The sequence below is a fragment of the Ctenocephalides felis genome, unplaced genomic scaffold (genome assembly GCF_003426905.1).
Source record: "Ctenocephalides felis isolate EL2017-DRISC unplaced genomic scaffold, ASM342690v1 CF-g0.4_SCAFFOLD_01604, whole genome shotgun sequence".
In the NCBI taxonomy this organism is placed as follows: domain Eukaryota; kingdom Metazoa; phylum Arthropoda; class Insecta; order Siphonaptera; family Pulicidae; genus Ctenocephalides; species Ctenocephalides felis.
The window spans coordinates 35,676,154-35,685,988 of record NW_020537758.1 but is presented as its reverse complement, the minus strand read 5'-3'; the positions used below and the strand labels follow the sequence as shown (position 1 = coordinate 35,685,988).

Below are 9,835 nucleotides of genomic sequence, written 5' to 3'. Positions count from 1 at the left end.
ATACCTCCGGACACAAAACGCGAAATAGCGGGTCTGTTGACGCTGTGGAACGAGGTATGCACGGAATCACATCCGTTCGAATTTGAGACCCCAGGTATGCTCCCCTCGATCTCGGTTGAGAGGAGAGATACGCGCGAGAATCCCGTATCATCCCCTAATGAACCCCGCAGCAGCCCCGAACAGGGGCGAGGGGGGATTATAGGGGGGTGTGGGGTTCACGAACCCGCGACCCTGTGGTCCCGCCCTCGAAAAAGGGAGAGGGGGGACTATAGGGGGGTGAGGGTTCCGCGCGACGACCACCACTGGGTCGCGCCGGTTGAAAAGCTGGGTGCGTCACAGGTTGGGTCGGTGTGCGAGTCCCCGGAGCAGCACCCTCGAGTGCGATGATGGGGATGTGGGGTGAGAAGAATGCAGTGACGAGAGAAAAAGGGGTGAAAAGATATGGGGAGGGAGAGATAGGGATGGTGGGAGTAAGAGATAAGGAGGGAGGAGTGAGAGAGGGGGAGTGATAGGAGGGGAGGGATGAGAAAGGGGGAGAGATAGAAGGGGAGGGATGAGAGAGGGGGAGAGAGACGGAGGAAAGGATGGATGAGGGAAAGAAGCGATAAGGGAGGATACTGTGTCCGCATTTTGCAATGATAACCTGCGCGGACACTGTGTTACCGCACTGCGCGGACACTGTGTCCGCGCACGTCGCTCCATCCCTCCCTCCGTCTCTCTCCCCCTCTCTCATCCCTCCCCTCCTATCTCTCCCCCGTTCTCATCCCTCCCCTCCCTAGTATCTCTCTCCCTCCCCTTATCTCTCCCCCTATCTCTTTCCCTCCCCTCATCTCACCCCCTATCTTTCTCCCACCATCCCTATCTTTCCCTTCTCATATCTTTTCACCCCTTTCTCCCTCGTCACTGCATTTTTCTCACCCCACATCCCCATCATCGCTCTCGAGGGTGCTCCGGGGACTCGCACACCGACCCAACCTGTGACGCACCCAGCTTTTCAACCGGCGCGACCCAGTGGTGGTCGTCGCGCGGAACCCTCACCCCCCTATAGTCCCCCCTCTCCCTTTTTCGAGGGCGGGACCACAGGGTCGCGGGTTCGTGAACCCCACACCCCCCTATAATCCCCCCTCGCCCCTTTTCGGGGCTGCTGCGGGGTTCATGAGGGGATGATACGGGATTCTCGCGCGTATCTCTCCTCTCAATCGAGATCGAGGGGAGCATACCTGGGGTCTCAAATTCGAACGGATGTGATTCCGTGCATACCTCGTTCCACAGCGTCAACAGTCACGCTATTTTGCGTTTTGTGTCCGGAGGTATGAATCGAACTCGGTACCCTGTTGACATGAAGCTAGCACACTAGCAATACGCCAACACAGGCCATACCGAATGTGCTTTTTTTCGGCCTCATGACCTCTCAGTTTATTTAATCTAAATTTTATCTTTGTGCTATCTTACAATAAATAAATTCCTCAACGCGAACAGCACTACTTCTTCCCGTTTTTTGTCCTGATCTATGATTCGAACTCGGTACCTTTACGGTACGAAGCCATCACTCTACCAATTACGCCAACACAGGCCACGCCAACTCAAATTTTTTTTGGCCATATGACCTGTTAATTTTTTTTCGTTTAAAATATATAATATCACCTACTTTGTAACGGTTTATTAATGTGATCGTCGTGGCGTCGCGCGTTGGGAGGTGGGAGTCGCTGGAGAGGACAGGGTAGCAGGTTCGAGACGTGGTAAAGGTAAGTAAAGTATAAGAGTATTAGTTCTTAACGTAGGTAAGTATTAGGTTAAGGTAGTGTAAGGTTATGGTAAGGTAGTGTAAAGTAAAATAAGAGATGGTAGGGTAAATATGGTAAGAATATGAATGTAATTAACGTAATAATTAAGCGAATAAAAATTAAGATTTATTAATAATAATGAAGATATTCTTGTGCAAAAGAAGAAAATAACACAAGACTGAGGACTCGAATTTTTTTTTACAAGTTATAGTTAAGTAATTTTTTTTTATAAGTTATAGTTAAGTAAAACTGGCCAATATTCAAAGTATATTAACTAAAATGAACTAATTAAGACTTTAAATAATAATATAGATTAAAGTGATTGAAAAATGTTAATATTTTTGAAATAAGTGAAAAACCATAGATTAGTCTATTTAAAATGGCCAAAGTTATAACTACATTAACTTTATTGATTATGATAGAATTAGATTACAAAAATTATATTATATGAAATTTATTCAAAATAATAAATCCTCTTCGAAGAACGAATTAATGAGTATATTAATGTTTAAAACATTAGCTTATCAGTTTATAATACCTGTACCTGTATGTTGTGTTTCTAATATATATCACTGAAAATTGTGTGAAATGAAACACTCCAAATGAAGTTCAGTTAGTTTTATTCAAATCTTCTAATCAATGTATCACACTATCTAATAATACAATTATATTAATTTATTCTTGCAATTGCATTAACAAAAATAATTAAAATACATTAACATATGTCTAATAGTAATATATATATATATATATATATATAAATTATATTTATAATTTATATATAAATTTTAATTTAAATATATAAATATATATATATATATATATATATATATAAATTAAAATTTTTGAAAAATTTTCCATGCTATTTCCATACAAAACTGAGTTGCGCTCTATCTAAACGTTAATATTAAGAACTAAAACTTTCAGAGAATTGTTTTTTATCTATTTGGAACCATTTGGGCCCCTGGGACCAAGGAAATTCGAAAGTGACCATTTTAAGGATCACCCTAATATATATATGTATATATAATAATAACACAGTGATATTTATATATCACTGAAAATGGTGTGAAATAAAACATGGCAAATAAAGTTTAGTTAGTTTTATTCAATACTTCCAATCAATGTATCACACTATTTAATAATACAATTATATTAATTTATTCTTGCAATTGCATTAACAAAAATAATTAAAATACATTAACATATGTCTAATAGTAATATATATATATATATATATATATAAATTATATTTATAATTTATATATAAATTTCAATTTAAATATATAAATATATATATATATATATATATATATATATATATAAATTTAAATTTTTGAAAAAATTTTCATGCTATTTCCATACAAAACTTTGAATTGCGCTCTATCTAAACGTTAATATTAAGAACTAAAACTTTCAGAGAATTGTTTTTTATCTATTTGGAACCATTTGGGCCCCTGGGACCAAGGAAATTCAAAAGTGACCATTTTAAGGATCACCCTAATATATATGTATATATAATAATAACACAGTGATATTTATAGCTAAGAAGAAAAGTGCACAATTTAAAGAAATAATGGAAAGTAAAATATTTAAACAAGAGAAAACATCGGTCCGACGTATTAAATGTTTAAGGCACTCGCCTAACAGAAGGGTTTGCAAAAAAGTCAAAGCAACGACGCAGAGTTCTTCCGAGTCAAAGCAAATTTATAAGGAGCTTAACTAAGATGCGGCAAGATGGTTGTAAACACCCAAACAGTAAACAAACCGTTTTACACAATTGTCTACACTAAAAAGTGCATTCAATAAGTATCCCTATTAATAACGCAAGAAATGTTTAAATATTTTTGTAATTTACGTGATAGCATAATATAATTTGGCCGTAAAGTGGCTCATAATTAAATTAAAAAAACAAATTAAATTAAATACAATATATTTATTCATTATTTCATTAACATATACGCACTTAACTATTTAATATATCACAGTAGACACCTTCTCTGACGACAAGACGGAGATATTTACTTGGGACAGCATAATTAGTAGATCGGACGACTATTTTCGCTGAAGAACAAGCCTTGAGTGACTTGAGAGTTGAAGACTACTTGGCCTTAAGTCGTCGTTTACCCTATAAACAATAACAATGAATTAGTAACAAGTCTCAAAATATACTATGATAATATATTACCTGATTAATCACTCGGCTGTGTCCTCCAAGCACCCTCAGTACGACCTTCATAGTAAAACTCAACAAGTGATTTTTATAATAACTGATTAAGTTAGTGAGGTTAGTCATGTTATTGAGTTAATAAAAGTTGAGTTAATCATGCATAATTATAGGTAGTTATTAAAAAAAACACTTGCGAGTCACTCACATGAATGAGTATTCGAAGCTCTCGATGTTACAGCTTCAGGATAGTAATATTTGGATTGACAAGATCTGCAAAAAAAGAAAGAAGCATTTTAAGCATGTTTGCATTTATTCTGGTTATTGATAAACAAATACCTGAAATATACCCTAAAATGTTCCTGGAAAGATTCCTGGTGAAGGAGTCAGTGTGCAGAGCAGCAGTAGTTGAAAGGATCTGAAAAAAAAAAAGAATCATTTTAGGAATGTTTGCATTATACTGGTATGGATAAACACAGACCTCGTAAAATGTTTCTGGAAAGATTCCTGGTGAAGGAGTCAGTGTGCAGAGCAGTGGTAGTTCAAATAACCTGAAAAAAAAATCATTTTAGGAATCTTTGCATTTATACTGGTATGGATAAAAACGTACCTGGTAAAATGATTCAGGAAAGATTCTTGGTGAAGGAATGTGAGTGCAGAGCAACAGTTGTTAAGAGGACCTGTAAAAAAATAAATATGTTATTTATTGTTCATATTTATACTGATTATGGATGAAAACGTACTTCATAAAATATTTTCAGAGCGATTCCTGGTGAAGGAGTCAGTAGTAGTTGAAAGGATCTGGAAAAAAAATAAACAAGTTTTTATTGTTCACATTTATATTGATTATGGATAAAACGTACTTCATGAAATATTTTCAGAGCGAATCCTGGTGAAGGAGTCAGTGTGCAGAGCAGCAGTAGTTGAAAGGACCTGAAAAAATCATTTTAAGAATGTTTGCATTTATACTGGTATGGCTAAAAACATACGTGTTAAAATGATTCAGGAAAGATTGCTGGTGAAGGAGTCAGTGTGCAGAGCAGTGGTAGTTGAAATAACCTGAAAAAAATCATTTTAGGAATGTTTGCATTTATACTGGTATGGATTCCAGGTGAAAGAGTGTGAATGCAGAGCAACAGTTGTTGACAGGACCTGTAAAAAAAATGAACATGTTATGTATTGTTTACATTTATACGGATTATGGATAAAAACTTACTTCATGAAATATTTTTAAAGCAATTCCTGGTGAAGGAGTCAGTGTGCAGACAAACTTTATAAAATATGGAGAAATGTCTGGTAAAGGAATCGGCATAAAGATTTTTCAATTACTGAATTGGATGTTAAAGAACCAGCATCTGGAATAAACAAAAACATTAATGAATACATTGATGTTATATATAGATATTTCATAAAACAGTTGATGCATTACCAAAAGATCCCTCGTAAAGAAGTCTGTGTGGAGTTTAAATGCTTAAGCAACCTAAAAGCTATAATAATTTTTTTATTATTAATGCAAAGAAATGCAGAAAGAGTGATAAAAAATTTATTGTTGAATTAAATATATATGCAGAAATAAAAAAAGAATAAAAAACGAACACCATATGAAAATAATAGTGTGCTAATTATTGATTACTGGACACTTACTTGTTAGTTTGCTTCGGCTAGCTTATTAACTATTATGCGAGGCTGACCAATTTGCAATCCAATCATTGTAGTAAATTCGAATTTATCAAACTTATTAGTCCTCTTTGAAGAGCATTTATTCTTAAGTCTTAAAATGTTTATACGATAAAATGGAGCTATTAATGTTTGCGAAATCTGAGTGATTCATACTCGAAATGCTTTCAAAATATGTTCATAGTTGTATCATTCTAGTTGACCACAGTGACAAATCAAATATGCCTAAAAAATAATAAAGTAGATCTAGTAAAGAATAAATTAAGTCATCAAAATAAATCAATGATTGATAAAATAAAATAAATGTAAACTGAATTTTTGCTCGATGCTTGGCCATTCGACTCAATTTGCTCGATATATGTTGTGGCCTCTATGTGATTTCATCTTGATGTCCAGAAATATAATGCAGCACAATTTATTAGCAGTTTAAGAATTGCATTTGGTTTCATATAAAATGCATTAACATGAATTGAAAACAGTGAAAATTAAAATGTAATGTGATACGTCAAATCCACATTGCATCTCAAATGATTCAAACGACCACATTATTTTTTAATAGTTGAATAGATTAGTGTGTTAGTATTTGTTATTATTAATAATAAAACTACTGATGCTACCTAACTAATAAATTAACCCACATGCAAGGCATATCGTGCAAATGATCATTCGAATCATGAAATTCAATGCTTTAATGATTTTGTAAATTTAAGTTTTGTAAATGTAATTAAATTTTGTAAAGTTATAGTGAGAACTGAAGTATTGATCAATATCTTGAGTAAAATCACTGTTTAAAAAATCTACTCGTACCAAATGCAATTCCAATAAATACCACAATCAGTGCGTCACAGTAACAATGTTCGCATAAAAACTGAAAGACTCTGCATAAAATTACTGTAGTAACTGGTAGCAGCAAACCTACCTGTACCTGCAAAATACGCAATTGATTATTGAACAATGTTGCATATTATATATACATTATTAAATGTCATTGTTGATACCTCACCAAAGCTGTCCTCATGTGCTATGCAGTCGCTTCAGAGAAGCACACAATAATCTCAATCTGTATCTTTATATTCATTCGAATTGTAACAAATATTCTGTATCATTTAGTTCAAGAGAAAAATGACGCATTGAGAATAAAAAATAGCTTTCATGGAAAGTAAATTTAACTAGCTTTGTAACATTTATTTATGCCATATATTGTAGTTTTGAACCAATCAGTGGATTTAGGTGATATAATTTGTACAAAATTGAATCGTTTATATTATATAGAAACATAAATTCAACTTAATAGAAAAATAATCATGAAATAAAATAATGTAATTAAGGTAAATATACCATATTACGGGATATTAAGAAACGTTTGACTTTAAAAATGATTTGTAAAAAAAGTAGGAAAGTGAACGAGCTAAAACTGTTCTATTTAAAAATAAAATTTTGCGGCGTAAAATTTCATTTATAGAAATATTCGGCATTTTGATGAACCACTAGATTCACTATTCCGCGATAGCGCTCGAAGCATACATTGTATTGATCGTATTGCCTTGATTGATATAAGGGGTCCGTCAGATAACTTTTTTTTTTGAAAATGCTATATATAAACTACTGAATATTTTCTCAATTTAAATCTTTTCTATTTGAAAGTGCAATCCTTCTGGTTAATAATCGAAAATAATTTCATTGAAATGGCTCTCTAACTTTTTAATGGCTATCAAAAATTCTAAATTGCTACCAATAAAAAAAAGTTATAAGGCGAACCCTTTACTTGAATTGGTTATATGGTAAACATATGGTTAATTAAAAAATAATAATTTGATATAATTTTAAACATTTATTTAATTTAGTTTTGAAAAACTTCCAAAACAAAAATAAAAGATGGTATTATTACAGTAACAGTGTAATAATTATTATCAATGCTGAAAGTTTCGGCAAATAAATCAAATAAAAAATATGAAACAGAAAAAGAATAATTTTAACGGCGATTGAACAAAAATATAAACTTTAAATAAATATAAAATTTAAACTCAAGATGAAAAATTTAAACTTGAAAAAAAAAGGTTACAATTCTACCAACAAATGTAAATAATCTTTAAAGTCTTTCAAATTAAAGCAAACTAGTTTAAATCAGGTTTGACTGGGAATTCTGTGTGTTTTTGAAGTTTTAAAAAACAGTTAATATACTATTGCAAATTTTTTTTAATGCCTTTTCCAGAGATTTGGGTGAATATTTAACTGGAGTCATCATTCTTTGAAAAACTGAAAGAACTATTTAAAATCATACCCTATTTGGGATTTACTGATATTGGGTTCTACTATTAGAAAGATACTGCATTCAAGAGTAGTATCGGTAACGTATTTTTGAGTAATTGAAATTGAAATTAATTTAATAACTTATGATGTATGTTTTATTAATATGCAGGTTATATAATGGTTATATTCCAAAAGATCACTGTCTTAATCGTATTAAAACTACCATGTTTACAGGAATGTCCCTAGATTTCTGCATACATGCATGCATACAAGCAAAATAGTGAACCATTAGTACCGTGCGCTATACGGAGTTTACCTGTACTTTTATTCAATTTATATAGCAGAAATAATTCATCATAGATGAAAAGATATAAATATATACATAGATAAAAAATAAAATAAATATACCGTAATTAAGTTACAGTGTTCTGTAGGCATTACCGAACTTATTAACACCAGAAACTCCGCCAAATTTAAGCGCAGTTGAAAATAAAAGACAAACATTTGAAGTCTACTTTTCGTAATTGCGAGTTGTATGTACCTAATTACGGGAGTCATGAAATTGACAATTTCTTGACAAATATGTGCACGATTAAACTATAAAACTAATCTCTTATTAATACTGATCAATAATTTCAGAAATTTGAATCGAGTAAGTTTACCGACATCGAATAAAAACAGCAATCAGCAATGCAGCCGTCACATTAATCAAACTAGATAACAAGCCAGTAAAAAATGACGATCGGGTCATGACCGATGCGCTAAAAAGCCTTTTTAGCATTTAAATTCAAAAATCGTACTATTTTGTTACGATTCAAAATATAATTGATATGCTATTGTATAAAATTATTATTGACCGACCGTTTTCTTACTTTGCGATCAAAATAAAAAACTCCCGTAATAATGTACTATCCCCGAATAGTGTACATTTACCTTAATAGATCATAATATTGCTTTTTTAGTTGACTGCTTCTTACAAGATAAAACAATTTGTTCTTGCTCTTACCTATCATTAGATATATAAAATTACTCTTATTTATAAATTAATTTGTTTCCGGATAAGTTTGCTCACTCAAATTCATCGATTGGTTCGTCTTCAATAAAGCTACGTCATTAAATAGTCATCACAATAGTTCATAGGACTCGTTAAGTTCTGATTGCAGTTAAACATCAAAAAAATATTTAACAAAAATTATAAATACCTTGTGCATTGATAGCGATTGCTGCTGTTCTTGTGAATGAAAACTTTAATAATTGCAATGATAATAAAAATAGCTTCTACACGATGACAATGAAATGATAATTTAAACTATTTTTACCCAACAGGTGCCTTGTCCCGAACGTAAAGTATTTTTTGCGCAATTAACTACATTATATATAAAGTACTCACTTCATAAATGGGTCCTGCTTTTTACCATGTTTTCTCGACCAAGTCTAATTATAAAAGAATTAAAATTGGTTTTCCATATTTTAGATTTGACAGATCGTTCATACATTTATACAAAGATATGCAACTGCAGAGTGTTTTATTGATGGCCGTCAAATGGCGCCATCTTAAACGCCTACTTTAGAGTTCAATGAGTTTTTAACAATAAAATCGTAGATAGAACAAGAGTTTATAGATAAACTATTATAAACTAAAAAATAAATTAATATGCAATCAAACTACTTACTTCAAAATTTGTATGACCTGAACTACAAATTGTGTTAATTAACATTTGTAAAACACAAATAAATATGTTTCCAATTGAAAATGGCGCATGTCGGGCACTGCTGCGAATGACAGTGCAAAATCCTTTAAAAAAGAGTATCGTGTAGTGCATTTTCATAATAATGCATGAGTGATTCAACTTAAATTATAAATATTAATAATTATATAGGTTTGAAATTCAATCAAGATTTTACCAATGTTGGCATAAAAATCCTATTTGTTATGGGTGAGATTCGAACCGGGTTT

The 9,835-nt window shown here is 32.6% G+C and overlaps 1 long non-coding RNA gene across 1 annotated transcript; it reads right to left on the bottom strand.

Moving 5' to 3' along the window:
* Positions 1 to 4,823: 4,823 nt before the first annotated feature.
* On the bottom strand, positions 4,824 to 5,785 carry LOC113374038. Its single transcript, XR_003366935.1, has 5 exons — positions 5,596 to 5,785; positions 5,381 to 5,438; positions 5,168 to 5,306; positions 4,941 to 5,103; positions 4,824 to 4,884 (listed from the first exon to the last, which is right to left on the bottom strand). It is a non-coding gene; the product is annotated as an uncharacterized LOC113374038 (long non-coding RNA).
* Between the last annotated feature and the right edge of the window lie 4,050 nt (positions 5,786 to 9,835).